Here is a 24,873-nt window from a genome sequence, read left to right on the forward strand (position 1 = left end):
CAAAGAAAATCACACTTTAAAAGTATTTGCATTATTCTATTTTAAAGAATTATTTATCATTTTTGCAAAACTATTTAGCAATGTCAGCTGTATTTCTGGAACCAAAGGAATAAATAATGAAAGGAAACTGATTCTATCTTTGGTTTTGCTGAGTTGGTACTTAAAATGGACTGCACAACTGTGACAGGAGTACAGTTATGATAAATGCTCTCATGGGAGGAACAAGATGGAAAGTAGTGAAGTACTTGCGTGAGCAACACCTGGCCTTAGATATGAATAGCAAAATTTAGGAGCAGAGAGGAAGACGGTGGAAAGATGTATTCCAACCAGATGCGACACATAAGCAAAGTACCTGTGGTGGGAGCAGCTGGATAGTGTACAGCACACAGACAGGGACAGGGTGTGGAGAGGATGAAGTGAGCTTGATAAAGACAGTTCATGTGAGCAGAAGCCAGAGACTGAGAGGCTCAATGGCAAAGCATTAAGTCCTTGCTGAAAATGTACTCGGTAATCACAGTGAAAATGGTGGGCATTGAGTTCCATCTGCAGCTAAATACACACACACACACATACACACACACACAGAGAGAGAGAGAGAGAGAGAGAGAGAGAGAGAGAGACAGAGACAGAGAGAGAGAGAGAGAGAGAGAGAGAGTTGTAGACACACAGAGACATACACACATAGATACACATACTCATACAGAGAAGTTCACATATACACATGTTCACACAGTCATGGATACACACACACAGACATACACATACACACATTCACAGTCACAGACACACATGTGCACACACAGAGTCTCACAGTCAGATACACACAGAGACAAGCACACAGAGAGACACATAGACACACACATGCATACATGTTCATACAGTCCCAGCTGTACACACAGACACACATACACACATATTCACAAGTCACAGGATGCATGCACACAATCAGAGTCACACAGTCACAGATACACACAGAGACATACACACAAAGAGACACATACTCACACACAGATATTCACCTATGCACATGTTCACACAGTCACAGTTGCACACACAGACATATACATACACATATATTCATACAGTCACAGACACACATGCACACACACAGAGAGTCACGCAGTCACAGATACACACAGAAGCATACACACAGAGTGACACATACCTACACAGAAATACGCACATGTTCACATAGTCACACACATACACACGTATGCACACATGCACACGCATGTACTCATGACAAGAAAGCTGAAGGAGAGTTTTTGGCAGGACGGTAGAAAAGTGCTAGACCCTGAAAGAGGAGCACAGAACAACAAATGAGGAAAGTGGGATGGGTAAACAAACTCAAAGTATAATGAGATACATAAAAATATGAAAACAAACCCATTTTTGTATGCTAAAAATGAAATAATGAATAAAAATAAAAAGTTTCATTTTTTAAAATGACACTCTAGTGTCTATACTCCTGGTATCTTCTTCTTCAACAACTTGATCTTATAGGGAAAAAAAAACCACAAGTGTCATGGATGGAAAGGGACCTACACACTTCCTGAGCAAGCATCTTCAGAGATGTAGATGACAATATTCTACTTCGTGGTTATGTGTTTGCTAGTTTTAAGTCAGCTTGATACAAACCGGAGTTGTTTGAGAAGGGGAAACCTCAACTGAGGAAAATCTGCCACCAGACTGGCCTGCGTGAATATGTGTGGATGTGTATGTTTGTATGTCTGTGTGGAGAATTTTGTTGAATGATAATTGATGTGATTAGGCCCAGTTCACTACGGGAGATGCTATCTCTGGGATGGGGCTCTTGGGCATTTTAAGAAAGCAAGCTGTGCTGCTATGAGGCAGTAAACAGCCCACATTTGCAACCTCTGCATCAGGTTCCTGCCCTGACATCCTTCAGTAATAGACTGTGATAAGGAATTATACGCAAAGTAGCCCCTCCCCTACACAGGTTGCTTTTTTTCATGGTGTTTTGTCTCATCTGTAAGGCCATCAGTTCATTTTCCTTCATCCTCCAGGACACAGGTAATTTTATGCAAACCCTCTACAGGGCTTAATGCAGACCCAGTTCCCTATGGGAAACATGGTCTTTATGTCTCCATGTTAAGTGTTAATTCTGCATGGAATTCTCACCACTGAATTCAGGTCTCCTGGACTTGTGCAAATAGAAATACATCATTTCCCTGTCACCTTGGAATTCATGTCAGTGTTTCCCACAGTTAAGAAAACATATTTAAAAGAATTATCAACATGGCTTACTTCTAGTACTTCTAATAAAAAAGAAATAAATTACCATTTAGTGTTTGTGTGTCTCTGTGTGTGTGTGTGTGTGTGAGAGAGAGAGAGAGAGAGAGACAGAGAGAGAGAGAGAGACAGAGACAGAGACAGAGAGACAGACAGAGAGAGACAGAGACAGAGGTGGCAGGGGTGTATGCTTGCCCCAGTGAAGAAACTTAAAGGGTAACTTGCAGTGGTTGGTTTTCTATTTCCATATTGTGGATCCTGTGGCTTGAACTCGGGTCTTCAGGCTTCACAACAAACATCTTTATCTGCTGAGCTTCATGGCTGATCATGTTTTTTTTATTTAGTCTCACTTCTCACTTCTTCTTTTTTTTTTTTTGGTTTTTCGAGACAGGGTTTCTCTGTAGTTTCTAGAGCCTGTCCTGGAACTAGCTCTTGTAGACCAGGCTGGCCTCAAACTCAGAGATCCGCCTGCCTCTGCCTCCCGAGTGCTGGGATTAAAGGCATGCGCCACCACCGCCCGGCTTCACTTCTCACTTCTTTTAATTTTCCTCATTTGGAATTCTTATTCCTTTCCTATTACATTATTTATTTTTCTTGAGTGCATCTCGATGGTTCTGCAACAAAGTTACCTTTTCTATTTCCTATCACAGAGGAGCATGGCCTCTATAGAAAGTAGATCAGTGGCAAGTTAATAAATAAGAAAAGTTAATCTCGAGTTAAACTACTGGAAATTTTTGTCAACACCCACAACAGAGGTGACAACAACTTAGGTGTATTACAAATTGCTTGAGATAAATAATTTAACCTCCCAATTTGCAAAAATGCCAAGAACCCATTTGAAATAACTAAGCACACTGGTCTGGGCCTCCTCAGCTCTCTCCATCAGCAGGATCATTGCTATCATGGTATGATCATTGAAGAAACCAGAGAATGTCCTGGCACTTTGTAGGAAGGAAGCTGTGAGTTCCCACCTTGGAGCTACTGGACTGAGACATCAGGAAAGGTCCATTTTACCTGTGGATGGTTTTCATGTGTAACAAAACAAGAAGTACTTCCAAACATGGTTCTTCCTCATTCTCTGGCCCCTTCATGAGGTTTTACCTTACTAAAGCTTACCGTCATGCCTGGTAATCTGTGATTATCTTCATCTTTCATCCGTCTTCCATTATCTGATTTCTTAGCCTCACCACATACTTTCTCTTTAAGAATCACCCATCTGATTACCACTGTGAATTGTCTATGAAAGGCTAATTCATTCTTGCATTTTATATTCTTCTGTCTTCCAAATGTATCCAGCCAAATCTCTCTAATTATAGTCATATTTTGAAATGAAATCTAAGAACCCGAGTTTCCCTGTCATTGCTCACCTAGCAACCCACACCTAGAAACAAGATCACCTTTTCTCCACTCCCATATCATGTCATTCACAGCTCCCTTGTCCTCACTGTCATATTCTGATACATATAGCAATTCAATGTTCCTAGAAAATAGACTAAATACTAACTAGTGTGAGTGTATAACTACACAGAATAAAAGGAGAACAAGAAAAGGATACAAAAGTGGAACAGATGCCGGTGGGTAAACCCTTGAGATGGACACTGCTTCGTACCAGATGTGGCTCAATGATTGTTGCTGAGAAATCATCCTTTTATAGTCCCCTAGGGATGACTGCATCTTCTGACAGTGTCCAGAACCAAGAAGGGAGAGCCATTGTCTATCTGCCAACCCCTGCCTTCCACCGCTCAGAAGGGGGTGCCATTAAGAGAGCAATTTTCCCTGTTTCTCAATTGTACTTGAGCCACTTTTCCTAAAGCCTAGCTTTAGTTGAACCAGGAAGGATGAGAATGAAAGGGAAGTACGAGGTCAGAAGCCAAGCACTCTCCGTGGGCCTATGCCCATTCGATGTTGGCCATCCTTAAAGCAGCATGGAACAGAGTCAGAAGAGACACCAGAAAGAGGACATGCCAAGGGCAGCTAAAGAGCTAAAAAAGTTCTAGACAACTGTGAAGAATCTGTCCCCAGAGGTTGTTTGGTCTAAAGGATAAAGCTTGACATTTATTATTTCATGTCTACCATATTTTATATTTCATATTTGCAGACCTCAGACATCACTGGTCCTTCCCTATTTGCTAAGAAAATGCAAAATTATAGGGTTCTTAAAGTGAATTGTGAATATATTGCCTTTGTATCAGCAAAGCCTTATTTCTACACTAGGCACTTACAGTCAAGAAGTTCCAAATAAGGCAGGATTGTTTGCTGTGTCCTTTCACACCTTCTGGTATTTAGTATTCAGGACATATTCATTGGATGAATCATTTTTATCAAAACCCAAAAAAGCATAGAAGAAGTGAAACACATGGATTTGAAAGTACTCATCATCAAAGAAACCACGAATAGTGACTATCAAGTAAAGGTACAGCATTCATCTGTGCACTTGTGACTTCCCACATTCGTAGGACAGGAATAAACAGTATGGTGAAGCGCAATGGGTCAAAAATTAGAAATACTTAGCTTAGCTGTGTTGGCACTTGGCTATACTGAACCCTGAACTTCTTATAGTCACATATTTAAATAAACATAACTTAAGTTTTTAAACATTTTTTTAGGAAATATAATTCTGAAACAGGATCAAGGATCAACACCTACCCAACAGAAGTAAAAAGAAAGGGAAAATACAGTGGGAATGTTTTTAAAAATATGCACTGCATCTGCCAACATTTATTTTTATCAAAACATAGGCCCAGAGCCACATCTAATAATAAGTGGGATGGGCATTGTAGTATTATTATATCCCAAAAGGGAATATGTGATGTTTATGCTACTGGATTCAGATAGTAAGTTTTATATTATGGGCTCTTTCTGATGATCAAAATTGTAGGTGGATATTTTAGCAATTGTATTATATAACCATGGAATCTAGGCTACAGCACCATCTACCCAGAGGAAGAGATACTCAGCATTAGTTGGCGCTGCATGGGTGCCTTCAGAACCTGTCAGGATATGCTGCTATTAAGTGGGTGTTGCCTTTTTGCAGATTTGGTCAGACATGTAGAAGAAAAAGATACTGTTTTGATTCTAGGATCTACTATTAGACAGGTTATTTTTATTCCAGAGTGGAAACACTCCATATACCTGTCCAGCCATCTTCATTGACAGGTTGGGGCTGACTGTGAAGTTCTGATGATTGGGGTATACCACAAAGGGAACTGATCATTGGGACAGTCACTCAGTTAATATAATATTGCTTTTTGTAAATCTATGTGGATGCTTTAAAATATTTATAGCATTTTATCATCAAATGTATTGTAACAACTTTTCCCCAGGGATAGTAACAACTACCCAGGGCTAGTGACTAATGGCAAATCAATTCTTATTGCACTTGGTTAAGGAATTTAAGTTAAGCAACCCATGACTGAAGAAAAATTGAGTTTTTCTGCTTAACCATAATTAGTTACAGAAAATAACAATACCATTTTGTCTTAAATGAAATGACTTTGAACAATTACTTTTCTAACATCCAATAAGTACATTTAAAATAACTACATTTATCAGTATAATTGTTTTATATTAGGATCATCTGTAAGTAATTACAGATCAATTACAGAATCAATGTTAAATCAATATGTTAGGCATAGGATCAAAAATTGCTTGTCCCTTTAGAAACTTAATAATAAATGTCAAATTTATTTCATTATGATACTAGTTTTAGAATAAGTTCTTCTTGGTAGGATTGTGTAAGCATTGAGTTTCTGGTGAATTCATTGAGATGAATGCCTGATGACAATATGTTTTAGATCCATTTTCTTAAATGTAGGTCCTTTGTTCAAATCCCATCATTAAAAATGATGCTCATGGAATTTATACATAGTTCCTTAGTTTCACGTCTCAATAAAATATCCTTAGAGACTACACATGCCTGTGTGTATTTCAAACTCTAAACATACTTTTCTTTTGCAGATTTTTTTTTAAATTTTTTTAATCTTTCATAAACATACAAAGAAATATGATCATATAATCCCTCCTTTTCCCTCCCAACTAACCATAGATCTCCACCACCAGAACATTTTCTACATTTCTGGGTCTTGCCATGTAGTTATGGTGGATAACTAAGGCATATGGTAATAGTCTATGTTGTTTTGGAGGCCTCTGGGTCCTCTCTGAACAATAACAAGATAATAATAATAACAATAATAAGAAAGTTTCCCATGCCCTGTACTGCATTTTCATTAATAATCTACATCTTCTGGGAGAAACAATATCCACCCACTCAGGGAAATTCATTTTGGACTTTACTTTAAGTTACACTTTGACATTAACTTATGAACTACTGAGTTCCCATAATGCTTTATCATGATCTTTGGTTTTAGTTAACCTACCTATTCTTGCCTCTTCCCCAACCCTGAGCTGCAGTTTTTGTGTAATTTTCAAATCGTCAGCATCCCCCTTCTTTCCTGTTACATGTGTTCTACTATTCTTCCGCTTACTTCTTTCATATGTTTTAGAAGCCTAGGAAGAGAAAGCTTAGCATAAGACTTTAGCAACAGCAGGCTTTTAAGAACAGCTGGTCTTTTAAGCATTTCCTCTCGTTCACAGACTTTTCCCACTACACCTGCCCCCTACCCCCAAGCAGCACAGCCAGCCATTTTAAAGCAAAAGTGCTATCTAAGGGTAGATTTCCACAGGCAGAATGGAAGTGACCCTTTTCCTAGCAAGGAGCAGCAGTCTACTATGACTTATGTTCACCATCAGACCACTAAGTGCAGGGAGCCGATTTGCTGGCCGCCATTACAAGATGGCTCCGAGCCCCTGCACCACCGAGTAAACAACTCCATATTAGGCAAGGTTGTAGACAGAACCTCTCGCATGCGCAGTAGTGCGCAGTAATCTTGGCCAATCCCATGGCCGGGGGCATTGAAAGACGAGCGTGTAGCCAATCTGAGGAGTGGATGGGGGGTGGGAAAATCACAAGTGGGGAAGGGAGAGGGAACTGGGATTGGTATGTAAAATAAAAAAAAGGTGCTCTTGGAATCAAAGCGCTCTTGGGAACTAGAGAATCGTTTCATATTATGATGATACAGTTGTGGTTTTACAAGCATTCTCATTAGTTGAGAAGATTAATATGTCACTCATTTTAAGATAATTCAAATCAAATTTAATTTAAAAATGAAAATGAAAGATGTTACTTCTTAAGAATAGCAACTTAAACTATCCCTAAGTGTGCCAAATAGAATTTTATCTAATCATTTGAATTAAACATGAATTATTTAAACTACCCTGCCTATCACATTTACAATTTGCTAGTTATCCTGCTAAGCACTTTACATATGCTGTGTTTCTTTTATTTATCTCAATACCTCAAGGCTGTTGTGCACTGATGAAGTGACAGAGAGTGAAGAGGAGATCCCACAGCAGGCTGCCACAAACTAAAAGCCAAGATAGTCTCGAGTGGCAAGAGATGGCTGTTGTGGTATATTTCTTTCTAGTTATTGAATTTATTTGTTTCCACTTGTCTACTTTTAAGATCATCTTGTACAAAATTTAGAAAATTCCAAAAGATACAAAGAGATATGTGCCTGTCACAGACTGGGTAGGACGTGTTCCCTGATCCCTAGGTCCCAGCCGTTGCTATTTTGAGCGATTGTGGAAACTTAAGATTGTATTTAGCTAGAGGACCGAGGTCACTGCCTTGCAGGCATGCTGTTCCTGGGTGCTTCCTAGCTTGCTCTCTGAGTAGCCAGGAAGTGAAGCGCTCTCTTCCCTTCCATGCTTGTGTTGCTGCAATGTTCTGCTCAAGCACATGAGAACTGGCTATGCTTAAAAGATGGGCTGAACTCTGTCACATCACTCTTAAGTTCTGTTTGTCAAGTATGTTGTCATGCCCCAATTAACTTACATGTTGGGATATAACTAAGATTCTACAGAGTAATCCAAAGGGTGCAAATGAAAGCCCAGTCCTAAAATCTCATAACATTCAATTCAGGAAAAAAATCATTCAGGCACTGTTTGGTTTTCATAAATAGTTTTCAAAAGAAAGAAATTATTCGTCTTTTAATTAAACTCAATAGGTAGCACTGTGGGTAATGAATAGCCATGGGAAAAACAGATTTGACTAGAGATGAGAAAGTATTTGATGACAACCAGTCTTCCCAAGGTGGGCTTGCTAAAGAAAGGAAGCTTTAATGTTAAGGAAATGACGGAGGAACCACGAGGAAGGAGTAGAGACACTAGCAAGAAATGGGCACCAAAGGCTAAACTACATTAGATCAGCTTGATAGAATCTTCCGAGCCCACTAGCCATTATATTATAACTTCTGTGGAGTTCCTTAGGCCCACAATTTCTAGCTTGAGATATGTTTCTGAGGATCAAACCTTAGCATCCAGTATAATGGGATGATGAAAGCTCACATACTGAGACTCTATAAACTCGAGTTTGAATTAAATATTAGTGTTTATTTTGCATTGGTCAGGAGCTGCCACCATATTTTGGCTTTCTTCTGTAGCTCTAAGAATAAAGATAAGTATATAAGTCTTTGTACTTAAAGATAGGTATCCTGCTTCCCATAATTATTTTGTACAATTAGTAATAATTGCATACCTAGCTGGGATGTATGTATACACACATTGTATGTGGATGTGTGTGTGTGTGTGTGTACATGCACGTGTGTGTACATGTGTGTTCATTTATACGTGTGTATGTATTGATAGTTTGGCTTTCCAGAAAGTCTGCTGACATACCTAAACCATGTTTGTATTTAATTGCAATAAATACTCAGTGTGCTCGAATCTCATCAAGGAGACAGCAATTGTCCAGTGAGTTAACCAAAGAATACAGTGTATAAGACATGACTCTAGTTCACATTTTGCAATAATTAATTGGCATAATTTTGCATGTTTTCAAATTTCAAAATAATTTCCTTTATACAAAATATATAACCAATACGTAAATAAAACACAAGACTGAAAAGGTGGTTAAATCTGCACAATGAAGAAGAATTAAGTGACACACACTAGAGAAGAGATAACATTCTTATGTTCTGTCCCTTCAAGAAAACATTAACAAGACATAAAGAATACAAATGAATTAAAAATTCACAGAGTTTAATCACTCTAAACTTTTTCCTTCCTGAAAATAACTGATTAAAATACTTTGTCCCTTTCCCTTAGAATTTTTGCAAAATTCTATTTTAAAAATTAAGCTCTCATATGATTTATTCAGTACTGAAGATGCAGGAGGAAGTGTCTTGGGGATTTTTCAACAAACACTTAATCTAATTCATATGTGTACACGCTACATCTTATGCAGTTGTATCTTCATCCCAACAACTTCTAGGTAAATCAGGAGCCCAGAATCATGTGGTAAGACTATATAGTGGTTTTAGGCTTTGTACTTGTATTACAAATGTACATCTTATTATATTCTTCTTTCAAAGTTGATACAAGGAACTGTGTTTAATGATAAGACATCGTGGTTGTCCAGAATATTTTATAGTTTGTTTACAAATGATACAGTTTCTATCTAAAAAACTAGACAAGTGATTAAAACAGTATTTCAATGTGTATTTACCCTAAAAAATGAAATAATTAAAAACTGAGAGAATTTAATGTGCTGGATTGTGTTATGGAAAAACTATTTAGTCTGAGTTTGGGAAGGCATGTTCAAAATTGTCAATAATAGGAAGCACCAAGTCCTATGCTGGGCTAAGAAGGATGAATGGAGGAGAATTTGCTGTAGTTCAAGAGCAGTGGTATCTAACAAGTTTGGGAATATGGAAATCCAGATTTTACTGATGACAGAAGTGGGAACAATAGAAAAGGCAAAGCTGCTTGAGACTCTTTCTGAGTCTTAAGTGGAATAAATAACCCTGAGTCTTCTCTCCCATTCTCCAGTCTCCTCCTACATGTGACCACTAGGCAAACAGGAGGAAAGCCATCTTCTTCAGAAGGCTTGCACGTGCAGCATGTAGGATGCGGAGCTCTGTGATACAAAGATTACCAGAGGCAGGTAGAAGTGGGTCTGAGGGCAAGCACACATAGAAACAGCGAAGAGAAGTTTCCAGAGATACATAGCCAAGAAGCAAGAATATGAGAGCAGAGTTTAAGTATTCATCCATGACAAAGGATCTTATAAAAACCACAGTAATAAAGAACTTTAATAAATGAAAACCAGCCTGAGTTCTTCATCAGATGAATGGATAATGAAATGTGGTACATATTCACAATGGAATTTGATTCAAATGTAAAGAAGAAAGAAGTTATGAAATCTGCAGGATAATGAGTAGATCTGGAAAATATTATACTGAGTGAAGTAATCCAAGTCAAAAAAGACAAGTGTGCTTTATATAAATTTTTAGAATAGTATGCTTAGCATTGAGTGTTGGTAAAGGTCAGAATGATAGAATGGGATTCAAAAAGGGAGAGAAGGGGGTACTAGAATAAATCAGTCATGAAAACATAGGGGGTAGAAATATTAAATACATGAATGTCTAAACAGGGAGAGTGTTGGGGGAGGCCACTCATTCATTCCCAACTGCCTAGACCTGAAATAATCACTCAGAAACTATATTATTTACAATACTGTTTGGCTACTAGCTTAAGCATATTTCTAAATAGCTCATATCCTAAGCTAACCCATCTCCATTAATCTGTGCATCACCATAAGGTCATGGCAAAGTTTCGGCAGGCTCCAGCAGAGGCGTCTGTCTCTGGCAGTGGCCTTCTGCTTGACTTTGCCTTTCTCTATATATATCTCTTTCAGTCTGGCTTTACTCTGTTTCACCATTGGCTGAAAGCAGCTACTCTATTAACCAATGGCAGTAAAACATATTCCATAGCATACATCACCTTCCCCATCAGGAGAGGGGTAATAAAATAGGGAAGATGATCAGGGAGGACAGTAGGTACCCAAACCAAAAATATATACATGTCATATGGAAAACTACTATGTCATATGGTTATTAAAAATAAAATCTAAAGAGAGAAAAGTTTAAACATAATTAAGCTCCATCCATGGATTATGGTCCTCTAGAAGACATGAGCAAGTAAACAAAAATCTCAGTGACAGATGCTTGGTATCTTCCTAAGAGTCATTGCTCAATGTGGCCTCAGACAAACTGAAAGCAATACAAGCATTTGTCATTGCTCTTGGTTATCTACCAGTACTTGATGCTAAGTCCAAGTTGCCAAAAACACCAAGAAACTTGGCAATGGGCTATAAAAGAATCATGTTAGTGCCAGAAGATGTTATGCAGAAGACTAAAGAAGAATAGTCATCAATAATCTTATAGAGTTATGAATTCTATAAGCTACAATACCGAGGTCATTACTTTTCACTATCTTACCAGACAGCATGTTTAATGGTTCCTGCAAGCATTGCAGTCAGCAGAGAAATGATCTCTGTCAGATAAGAAGGAAATCTCAATTTCCTTCTTAGTTGGGCTGGATTAAACTTCTGGAGTCTGACACCAGGGAGCTTATTTTAGACAAATTTAAGAACTATAATTTGAGGGGGGGGAAGGTTTTCTATCTCAAGCCCGTGTGTACAATAAAGTGTGGCTACATTGAAACATTTTTGCAAAGTACATGTGACCATGATGATGGGTTCAAGAGCTTAAGGGTCTAGGGTCTGGTATTGTTATGACAGAGATAGCAGTAAAGGTAAGTAGAATATAAAGTACACGTGGCATCTCCACTAATGATGTGTTCTATTGACTGAAAAACAAAAATAAAGATAAAAGTCTAGAGTTGGAGAATCTGGGTAAACATTCAGGGGAACTTGGTACGGTGTGGCTCTACAGATAGCAAAATTCACCAGGTCATTAACAACAGCCACTCCTTGCTTTCTGGGTGGAAAAGAAGTCTTCATTTCCTCCGTTGAGGAGACAACCCTACATGATAAACATTCCTGGTTTCTCCAATGTTTATCTGTGATCACTGATGCCTTATACTACATGTGACCTGTAATGCAATAGTAGCGTGGTTATTATGGGGATAACCAACAATCTTATTGCATTTTTTTTGCTGTGTTCCAGAGGACAGAACTGTAAAGATGATTAAACGTCCATGTTTTGGAAGTCATTGGCCCTAACGATAAACATACTATATTTTTTGCTAAATTGTTATGTTGTCAAATTGCCTTTTAAATACTCCTTCTGATACTCATGAGACAAGTGTTGCCTTAGGCTTTACCAGAAAGCCTTCCTAGCAAAGTGGGTGGTGTTTAATACATAAAGCTATAACTGTCCAATAACAAATGGTGCTGGAGTGCTCAGACCTACCCAAGATAGCTACACTCCCTCTTCTAGAGATCTGTGTAGAAGAAGGGACAAAGTGAGCATGAGTGGGATGATGGGGAAATTTAGCACAATGATGTGTTCTTGACACGACATACTCATTTTAGTCATGAACTTACTGCCACTGCTGTTCTCTGCAGAAGCTCTACACAAGACCGAGCTCTTAATCATTTCATCGCAACTGGGGAAAGGGCCTATAAGATCCCATCCCTCACTGGGGGGCCTTTGGTAACCAATGGCGGTTGGGAAGGATTTGCCTTTTTCTTCATTGTTGTAACCCATGGTGAGTTACCCATGCGCCAGTAAATAATCCCCACCAATAGTGGGAAAAAGCACTGTAAGTAAAATTAATGGATCAAACACAAAGAGAAGATATGAAAGTAGGAGGGGCACATGTTGAGTGGAAGGCATCAATGAGACAGAGAGGAGATCAAGAGTAAAGTGAGCTTGGGGGAATAGGATGGTTGGGGTATAGGAAGGGTGGATATGGGAATAAGGAACTATATATCTTAGTTAAGGGAGCCATTCTAGGGTTGGCAGAGACTTGACTCTAGAGGGGTTCCCAGGTGTCCAGGAAGACGAGCCCAGCTAGTTCCTAGGGCAGCTGAGGAGAGGGTGCCAGAAATGTCCAGATCCTATTGTCATACTCATGAATATCTTGCATATCACCATAGAACCTTCACCTGGCATTGGATGGAGAAAATGACAGAGCCCCACATAGGAGCACCAGACTGAGCTCTCAAGGTCCTGATGAGGAGCAAAAGGAGGGAGATCATGAGCAAGGAAGCCAGGACCGCGAGGAGTGCTTTTACCCATTGAGACGGTGGAACAGATCTAACGGGAGACCACCAAGTCCAGTTGGAATGGGACTGATGGAACAGGGGACCAAACCGGACTCTCTGAATGTGGCTGACGGTGGAGGAGGACTGAGAAACCAAGGACAATGGCAATGAACATGAACCCTACAGCATGGACGGGCTCACTGTGAGCCTTGTCAGTTTGGTTGCTCACCTTCCTGGACTTAGGGGGAGCTGGGAGGACCTTGGACTTAACATAGTGAAGGGAACCCTGATGGCTCTTTGTCTTTGGAGAGGGGTGGAGTGGGGGTATGGGTGGAAGGGAGGGGAGGGAAGGGGGAGGAGATGGAAATCTTGATTTCTTTAAAATAAAATATTAAAAAAAAGAGTAAAGTGAGTGAAAATTGCTAAAATTCATAATATAAAAATAAATAAGATATACAAATGTCAAAAAGAAAAAATATATACATATATGTACATGTATATAGTGAAAAATATCTGAACAGAGGACTATCAGAGGAAGCAAAACCACTGTTTTTAAGAATAAATTCATCTCTCTCTGAGTTCTTAGGATATTGTACTTGTCTCAACTTATGCTGAGTCTGTTACAAAGAATCTTGTATTTCCAGAGTTCCTGTCACAGTGATGGTCTTTATTTCAGTCCGTTGGTAGCATGACTGATCTTCTTTTGATGCCATCATAAAATGTACCTTATTTGCCTTAAAGAACATTAAAAGAAATAAATATAAATTAATCCAAAATTTATAAAGATTATTCTTAATGTTTAGAGCATATGTAATTTTAATAGCCAACAACAGTGAAGAATACATTTAAATCTGAAATTACTGCAAGCTCTAAAAAGAAATTAATAAAAGAGATAAACTTTACATGTTCTTTAAATACTTCTTAATCTTGATATTTCTGGATAAAATTATGCCAATATTTTGCATTTATGGTGACAAATATCCAGATTTGGGGTAATATTCTGAACTCTCTTTACATATATTTCATCATTACTAAGGGAGTAATTATAGCTTGACTGAAAATACAAAGCTAAACAGACAATAACTCTCTTTGTATCTTTTGGAATTTTCTAAATTTTGTACAAGATGATCTTAAAAGTAGACAAGTGGAAACAAATAAATTCAATAACTAGAAAGAAATATACCACAACAGCCATCTCTTGCCACTCGAGACTATCTTGGCTTTTAGTTTGCGGCAGCCTGCTGTGGGATCTCCTCTTCACTCTCTGTCACTTCATCAGTGCACAACAGCCTTGAGAATATCCATTCATACTTCGTTTATTTTTGAGCACTTCATTGGTGGTCTAGCACTTGTCTCCTCCTATGCTAAGTATTTTACGTGATTTCTTCCTTAATTTTCAAAATAATCGCCTAAGCATACTTTGTTGTTTGAATTATTAATGATTACTTTGTGTTTCATGCTACAAACACTGCTCTTACTACTACTTTACATGAAGTAGATACACATTCTTAAAATTGCTCCCATTTCTAAGGACAAGGAAATTAAATTTCATTGCATTTAAGGAAATTGCTGATGATGGACACAAGACCTAGTAAATATAGTTTATAGATTTCCAGAATTAAAAATTAATCTGCCTTACAGTCAACAAACAATCAAAGGCTTTATATGGAATGTTTTCCATATAAAGAATTAAGCAAATTTCTTCACACTAAGGTTTGGCTTCCTGGTAAGCATCAGTAGATACACCACAGATAGATTGTGTGTTGTTGTGTAGCAAGTATTCTCACCCATTTGCTCTGCTTAAAGACTTAGGCTTTGGCTACATAGAGTCAACAGATGATGTTTAATCACAGTGAACCCAGGTCGAGACTTTGGCACAAAGAGCAAATTTGACATGAAGTAATTAGATTACTTTGCCTCTTTAAGATGGATGCATGGATAATAGAAAGAAAACACACTCTTTGTGTAGTTCCTTCATGATTTCTGGACATAAGTAAAAACCTATGAAAAGTATATGAACAGGGGAAACATGGAGTCAAGAAGAATATTTCAGTTCCAGTACTTATCGACATAATTTTCTTTTCTTTATCTTCTTTTGTTTTCTAAATTTATTTGAAAAATTCACAATACAGAAACATTACTTTTATGTTTTTTTATTTGCATGTTTTTGGATTCATTTTTCCTACCTATTATATAAGGAATCGTGACATTATGCTTTAACTATCATACACATTTGTAAGATTCACAATCTTAAACAGGCACATTCTCAACATAAGAAATCTTGATATTGATGAGACTATAGAAAAAAATGCACCTGTCTACTGGAAGACTTCTCCTGCCATGTGTGCTTGCTGATTGTTTGAAGCATATTGTTCAGGGATCTGTTACTCTGTTTAAGTCACTGTGTGATTTTACTTAGCTGATTCAGTATACTGGACTGAAATGCTCTTAGGTAGAACTGGAATATACTATTTTTAAAGATCATGTCCATATGATTTCTTCCAAGATCTGAAGCCAGTTAGGACTATATTTAATGGATTAGATATTTCTTCATCACCCTGTCTTCTTTCAAAGCATACCTAATTACTCACTAGAGCATCAAGATTTGATCATCCTCGACCTCTATTGCTATGCATGCATTTCTGTTAAGTTAATCTGTTTGAATATGTCAGTAACCAATTTTAATATTTTGTGAATCTATCCAGACAAGTAAAATATTATTAAAATAAAAATACCATGTCTTACATTGAAAGAATAAAAATAGTGAAAAATTTAAAATTTAGATTAACAGGAATTTATTTGGATACTAAAAAATCTCTTATTGCTTTTGACATTCTATCTAAAATGTGATTAATTTCTTATTTATATTAGCTCCTAAATTTTTGTGCCTGCTTCCCTTGGAGGGAAAGAAATAAAAATTTAACATAAATTCTGAAGATCAGATTACTTAAAATAAAATGTATATAAGAATCTGTCATTTAGTACTTATTTTATTATTACTAAACCTTCAGGTATCATAAAATCAGTGTTCTATGGATGTTGTAGATTGCAATGTCAAGGTCAATTCACATTCTTCTCACATATTATTTACTTGACAAACACTACACAGGCTATTTTCCAAACTAATTTGTTATTGGAAATATAACTCTTAAAAGTCAATAGTATATGTACTATAAAGTACAAGGACTGGGGTTGCTTATTTTAATTAAAGAAACAGTGTCTAGCACTTCAAGGAGGTGGGATGGAAGTGAGTCCTCAGGGTCATCTAGTCACCACATAGATAAATACAATAAAAGGAAGAGAGAAATGTATGTCAGAATGTTGTTGAAGATGCTATGTAGAAATCCATAGCTGTTCAAAATGTAGAAGACAACTGACCATGAGTTACCAGTGTCAATCAATTCCTCTACAACACATCTGGACATAAGGCTCAGGGATCATCCTGGATGAGGAGGTGGAAGGACTGTAAGGGCCAGAAGATCAGTTTGCCTGCTGTAGGGCTGTGTCTTCTAGACAGATAGGGAAACTGCACCAAGGTTATCTCAGCAATATAGCATCCTAAACAAGACTTGTGTAATGACAATTCTAGTCAACATGTCGATGTGGATAGGGAAAATTTCACAAAGTCATGCCCTGAGTTCAAGAGCTACTGAATATTAATGGCTACTGAACGTATAACTTCAACTTTCAGTGACAAGCCCCCTGATGGGTTATCCAGTTCCAAGTGGGTATCCATAAACATACACACAGACACACACACACACACACACACACACACACACACACACACACACATACTCACACACACACACACACACACACACACACACACACACAAGCCCCAATACACATATAGGAGGATTACTAAGAAGTCAAAGACTATATTTGTATAAGCATGTATGTGTGTATGTGTGTACAACAACAATAACTAAAGAAGAGACGATGTGTGTGAAATGGAATGGGGGGACTGAGGGAGGATTTGGATGGAGAAAGATGAATGGAAATGTTGTACATGCAGTATTTGTACACCAAATTTTCAAAATGTGATTTATAAAAAAGCCAATAAAATTTTATATAAAAATCCTTGCGTTTTGCTAAGATTTCTTTATGATTGAATTGTGTGACCCAAAGGTTCACATTGTGGAGTGCTGGTCCTTTGCAGATGTTGAAAGACAGTGAAACCATCAGGGTCAGGTAAAAATAATTGTGTGATGAGATCACTATCTTCAAAAGGAATTAATGCTGGTTTTACAGAGTAAGTTTTTCAAGAGTGATTTGTTATAAGAAAAATAGATCAAGTCCTTAAATATCTCTGTCCTCTTGTCTCACATGTTCCCCTCTTGCATGTGTTCTTTATGTGAAGCTATCCACCACTCCATATTCATCAAAGGTTAAAGGTGAAGTCTGCCCAATCATGGACTTTTAGTTTTCAAAGCTGTGAGCCAGAGTTCCTTTTTAAATAATTTACACATAGACTCAGAAATATTGTTATGCCACCAGAAATAGGCTAATACAGATTCTAAACTAGATAATGCACAAAATTAAATATAACAAGGCTTAATTAATTGACAAAAATAGAACTCCATGCACCAAAGTATTGACTAACAAGTTATTATACAAATATATAATAACAAGTTATTATATAATATATAAATACATGGGTAGGTGAAGCAATTAATCTAGAAGAAATTCAGACATTTGTCCATTGCTTTGATCACTGTCATTTTGAAAAATAAACAGATTTTGTAGCCAGGGATTAAAAGAAAACTAAAATACTGTACTGTCTTAACTTCCTTCTAGGTGGCTTTTTCTGGGAAATATGAACAAACAAACATCTATTTGCTTTATGTTTAAAAACTAGTTATGAGTGAGTACATATGATAATCGTCTTTCTGGGTCTGGGTCTGGGTTGCCTCAATCAAAATGATGTTTTCTAGCGCCATCCAAAGCACTCAGGACAGAACAAAGACTCCTTTCTACCCAAATATAACTTAGTGAACCCATGAGTCTATTGGGGTTGTTTGCAAGAACATGGGTGACTCAAAGGCAGCTGCACCACTGTGAAGCACACCCAGCACAGGACTTGCATTATAATTGCTGTGTCAGTAAAGCCTACTGGTCGCTCAGTGGTCAGAGCCTCCTCTCTCGAACAAGTGTTTACTGCCTCATAGCACAGTAGGCAGGGCTTCTGGAATACTGAAAGTTTCAGGAGTTTCCAGGTTCTTGTAAGTTTTGTTCATCTGCTGAGTCTTAGGATCTTTCCTCCACCGTCCAAGACATAATGTTTTAATTCTAAGAGACCAATATATCAGACCACCAAATATTTCTGTCAATGTCTAAAACATTCAATATAAAATTAAAATTCAAGAGAATTTCCACCCCTTCCTGATGCACAATTCATAAAAACTCAGAGAGAGAATCTGGGGTTCAACCTGAAGGTCAGAAAAACAAAACAGCCAGTCACTGGCTCTTACCTCTACCTCAGTCTGAAATGGCAGTGATCCTGCCTCGGGGAATCTCAGAACTAGACTGTGCCTGAGAGCTGTCTCCTCCCATTTTATAATCCTCCCTAGGGCTGGGATTAATGGCATGTGTCACTAGGATTAAAGTCGTTCACTGCCTGGTTCTATGGAAATTAGTGTGGCTACTGGGATTAAAGGTGTGTGTTACCACCACCTGGTTCGTAAGGCTGAACAATGGGGCTGTTTTATCTTTGATCTTCATGCAAACTTTATTTATTACAATACAAATGAAATGCCAGTACACCCGCCTTTAAGAAATACTCTGTATGATGTTGGCTGATGGCTTGCTGAATATTGTCTTTATTATCTTTAGGTATGATCCTTGTATTCCGGTTCTCTCCAAGACATTTATCATAAAGGGATGTTATATTTTGTGGAAAGTTAACTCAGCTTCCAATGAGATGATAACGTGGTTTTCATTTTTCAGTTTGTTTATATGGTGGATTAGTCATGGCCAGAACCTGGAGATGCCCCTCAACCAAAGAATGGATAAGGAAAATGTGATACAGTTACAAATGGAGGACTACACTGCAGAAAAAAATAACATCTTAAATTTGCTGGCAAATGTATGGCACTAGAAAACATCATTTTGATTGAGGCAACCCAGACCCAGAAAGACGATTATCATATGTACTCACTCATAACTAGTTTTTAAACATAAAGCAAAGAAAACCAGCCTACAAATCACAATCCCAGAGAACCTAGACAACAATGAGGACTCTAAGAGAGACATACATAGATATAATCTACTTGGGAAGTAGAAAAAGACAAGCTCTCTTGAGTAAATTGGGAGCATTGGGACCTTGGGAGAGGGTTGTAGGGGAGGCAAGAGGCATAGAGGGGAGCAGAGAAAAATGTAGAGTTCAATAAAAATAAAGAAAGAAAGAAATACTCAGAAACAGCTTACCTGAGCTAGTGAGAGCTCACTGACTCTGGACTGATAGTGGGTGAACCTGCATAGGATCAAATTAAGCCCACTGAATATGGGAGACAGTTATGATACTTGGACAATATGCGGGGCCACTGGCAGTGGAACCAGGATTTATCCCTAGTGCTTGAACTGGTATCTAGAAGCACATTCTTGTTGGAGGGATACCTTGCTCAGCCTAGATATAGAAGGGAGGGCCTTGGTCTTGCCTCAAAGTGGAGTGTCAGACTTTGTTGACTTCCCATGGGAAGCCTTACCCTTTCTGGGGAATAGATGGGGAGGTGGGGTGGGAGAGAAGTGAAGAAAGCAGGAGGAAGGGTGGGAGTGGAAATGGAGAAAGCTATATAAAGTGAAAAAAAGATTGTATTAAAAATTTCTTAATAAAAAAGAAAAAACAAAAGAAGAGAAATAATTAGGCAATTGTGAATACTATAGCATTCACTGTGATTTTTTCATTATAAGACTTGATTTAAGACTACCTTCTGGTTAGTTCTTAACAACAACACTCCATAGGTAAACAAAACAGAGTATAGTTTCTTTTACCTTTGATACAGTATTTTCCCTATTTTGCCATACCAGAAAATAGATATTAATGGAATCTACTTTTGAAATGCACGACTCCATTTATTTATGTCACATTATCGACATTAGGTATACGTGTCTTAATAGAAAAGTTCTTCTTTGCTTAGAAGTTTAAAATCCAGGAGTGGGGTCAAATGTGACCTAATAACAGAAGCATGTACAGTTTATCGAGATCATAAGAGAAAACAAGTCAACAACAACAAACAACAACAACAACAACAACAACAGAAAGGAAGTGGAAGAGTGTTTCTGCATGTAGTACTGATCATAAAATAGTGTCCGCCGTACTTCTTCTTAAAGTGTAACATAAACATATTTTCCCTCGTTGCTCTTGGCCATGATTATTTGCCAGACTTTAGTCAGTGGAAGTGAGCAGTTATGAAACAAGCAGAGTTCCTGAATATATTGGTGTGGTTTAGTGTGGCTACTGACATTTAGTAATCTGTAAACCAGAAGAATTTACTCTGAATATGCTGGACTAATGGGAACAGAGAAACACAGGCAGAGATGCAATTCCAACCCACTACCTGGAACCAGCCCTACAGAGTCCAGCTGAGATCAGGCTGGGCCAGAGCTTTCCAATACAATGCCTATATTGAACAAAAATGTGTGCGGTTTTAAATGGTGTGCTGCATTTTGAGGTACTCCTTTATATCTTTTATTTATTCCAAGAGTATACAAAAAATACTTCTTTGGTTGATAGAATAATACCATATAAAATAACATATTGTTTTTCTGTGATTAGAAATCAGATTACTATATGGGACAAGTAGAAGCTGAAAGACAGTTTGAATATTGAAACATAAGAGTGGAATCACATCTCTTAGATAACAGGATGTCATAAAAGTGTTGTTTACCCAAAGAAAGATGTCATAAGTATTACCTATAGAGCTGATCCTTCAACTTCATCTGAATGGAGATAGACCAGGAAAGGCACTTGTGCAGAAACGTTGGGTACCAACTATGTACCAGATGATATGTACATCATCAAGTGCAAGGGGGGGTCTGTGCGCACTCTTTGTGGAGGGAAAGACAATGGGTAACCAATGGAATGATGCATATGGTCTACTAAAGTTATTCAGGTAGCATAGAAAATATAAGAAAATCAGAGCACGATAAGAGCAGCTCTTGCAAATTTTAAAACTTTCGGCAGAATAGATATCATTGAGAAGGCAACACCAATGTTCTGTAATCAAGGATGTTTTAAGATCAGCAGCCATTGTGTATTCATAGGAATCTAGCCAAACGCTCTCTGTAAATGGCTTCTGTAATCAAAGATCCAAATTAGTCCTTAGAAAATACATATGATTTAAACACATGCACACACACACACACACACACACACAGCACACACACAATCACACACACACACACACACACAGAGAGAGAGAGAGAGAGAGAGAGTCTGTGAATATTATGACATACGCTTACAATAGCAGAAAAGACATCCTTATCGATGTGTATGTATGTGGTTCTATTCTGTGATAAAAACTACTGATGAGTAAGCGGTAGCTGCTTCTCAGGGCCACCTGGAATCTTGTCTTGAAGCATATTTTCAAGGAAAATCTAAGCTTTCACTTGTGAGAAACTGTGGTTTATGTTCATCATAGCATACAGCAGACAGTTGGCAATCAATCCATGCTTGGCATTCTAGGTGGTTTCTTTATAAAAAAGAATTAAACTGCTGTGCCAGATCTTTCTCCAGGAAACAGGGAGAAAGACTCTAATGGTTACATTTGTCATAGAAAAAAATAGCATGAAAATAATCAAACATTGCTTAAAGGGTCCAAAGTCCTTCCTTTGCTTTGCAATGAATATACTGGAAACCAGAAGCATCTTAAAGTTTTGTTTTAAGGAGAGTAACACCAGAGGAGGATATAAAGTATAGATTCTGTGGAGTAAAATGAACAATCACATTTTCTAGTTTTCTCTCTTGCAGATCAACATAAAATACAGCAGCATAGAAACTACTGTGATAAGATTTGGTAGAAGCCTTGACACATGCCCCTCCTTTGTCTATCATATACGCTTAAATTAGTCTATTTTATCACTCTTGTTGTTTGGCATTCTTGAACTGGCCTGGTATAGGAATACAATCACTCAAAAGGCCAGAAGCTCTCTTCAAAACTTATATTTTGGAACAACTGATATTCAGGCTTCACAAAGCAACCTGAGTGATCTTAAAAACAGGCAAATTGGACTTTCATACTTCTTTTAAAACTCTATATTAGTATATTATTTCTTTTCTCTTTGCTGTAATGAAACATGTGATGAATGAAATTCATAAGGAGGGAAGGACATTTGGGGGTTATAGTTTGAGGGTACAATGTATTATGGTAATAAACTCATAGTGGCAGCAGTCTAAGGCAATTGGTCACATAGCATCATCAGTCAAGAAGAAAAAAAAACAAAGAAAGGAAGTTCATGCTTAGCCTTTCTTCTTTTTATTCAGTTCAAGATGTCAGCCTATGGCATAAGGCCAAACCTAGTTAAGGTGGAGCATTCCTTTGTGGTCAACCTAATCTATGTCATTTATTACAGGCTTCTTTAGAGGCTTGTCTCCTAACTGGTCCTAGACCCTACCAGGTTGATAATATTAACCATCACCATTATTGTTCTACTGCTACTTTGCCATTCTCCTTTCTAGCCCATTCAAAGAAAAAAATTAGTTTTCCTCACAAATTAATATATTATACACGCTGTTTCCATCCTTTCAATGAGTAACTCTTGTTATAATGACGATGGAGCAGTGTCTACATTTCAGACATTAATTAAAGGACCACTTTTTATAGAATTACTCTTTTGACATCAGTCCTCGTAGCTCTATGTTTAATTATTTCGTAGAACTTTATATTATTGTACATTAGATTACCTAATTACTTGTTTTTATATTCATCAATTGACTATATTATTCCCTTCACTTCAACCTCATCAGAAACAGTGGAGTTAAGCCCCCCAAACAAGGATCCTATCAGCATTCAGCAATCTAGTGTTAACTGCATTTTGTATTTATAGTTTTGGTTTTTTGCTTTGTTATGAATAGATTCATGAATAATTAGGGGAAGGGATAAGTAGTAAGTGGGCAAAGACTTTCTTCATATGCCACACTTAGAGTTTGCTAATGAAAATGAGCTGAGATCAGCGAAGCAGGCCCAAGTATAGGTGCTTCATTATTAAACTAAAAGTGATGCCAACCTTTCCCAGAATGAGAAAGTATAGCATAGATATCAACATTCAAGTAAATTTTGCAAGTGGGGAATGATTCTGGGAGGAAGGAAAAGAGGAAAAAGTGAAGAAAGTAGAAGAAAAGAAAGGAAGAGAAAGAAGAGAAAGGAGAAAAAGAAAACATAAAGAGAAGGGCTGAGTTAATGATCAATAGTAAAGCAAGTGTGTGTGTGTGTGTACCATGCATAAAGCCTAAAGAGAAAAAGATAAAGGTTAAGAAATCAGTCGCTGGGTCTGGGAATGTAGTTGGTACAATATTCCATAGCAGGTAGGAAGCTCTGAGTTTGATCCCAGAACCTCCTAAGACCAGACATGGTGGTGCAAGCCTAGAATCTCAGTCTGTCAGAGATGATTATGGGAGAAGCAGAAGTTCATGACATACTTGGCTATAAGTTGGAGGCTAGCATGACCTACATGAAACCCTCCACATATAGATAGATCCCTTCTTAGTAACACAGTAGAACAGACACTGAGTGAAAAAACAAAATACTTTAAGCTAAGGTAATAAGATACAGATTAGAAAACTTAGGTATGGCTATTTTTAATATTCTAGGCCAGACACTTTCCGCTTTCCAACCTTTGGCTTTCAGCTTTACATCAGACCTACCTCTGACACTGGGAGCCAAAACACATTGTTCCCCCTGAAAATTGTTCACTTCAGGTATTCTATCACTTTCAAGAAAATCTAACTAAAACTGAAGAATTCAAAATATGAAATTAAGGCACTCAAAAGAGTGCATTAACTTTGGGCAAGGTTAATCCTCATCAATATAGGGAGGTGGTGAGGACTAGAAGATTTACAATGAGGATTCCCCTCTCTATTGTTCTTCAGGTTGGCTTGAGGACAGGGTAAATAACGGAAGCTTTATAGAAATGTTAGTGGATATTGAGATACTATATCCTTTACTAAGTAGGTGGGCAAAGAGAGAAGAAATAGGGTACAAAGATAAGCCTAGGGCCAAGAGAGCTCCATCTTACCTTTTTGATCATGGAGTCCTGTAAACCAACCTAGATGGGAAACAGATCAGTTACTTGTGGTGCACCCATTAGAGACATAGGATTCTCAGTAGCATTGAAATAAAGACCCAAATGAAGGGCCACACAGAACCAATTAAAATTCAGTAGATGCCACCTGGTAGAGTATGAAAAAAATGTCCATTCCATGTAATGACAACATGCAAGTACCTGTATCATTCTTGCAGAATGATTTTTGACATGAAGAATTGATGATATTCTAGAGTAGATACATCAAACTAGAGCTGAAATATTAAGTTTTCTGGAACTCAGTATAA

Source organism: Arvicola amphibius, chromosome 8, assembly GCF_903992535.2.
Source record: "Arvicola amphibius chromosome 8, mArvAmp1.2, whole genome shotgun sequence".
Taxonomy (NCBI): Eukaryota; Metazoa; Chordata; class Mammalia; order Rodentia; family Cricetidae; genus Arvicola; species Arvicola amphibius.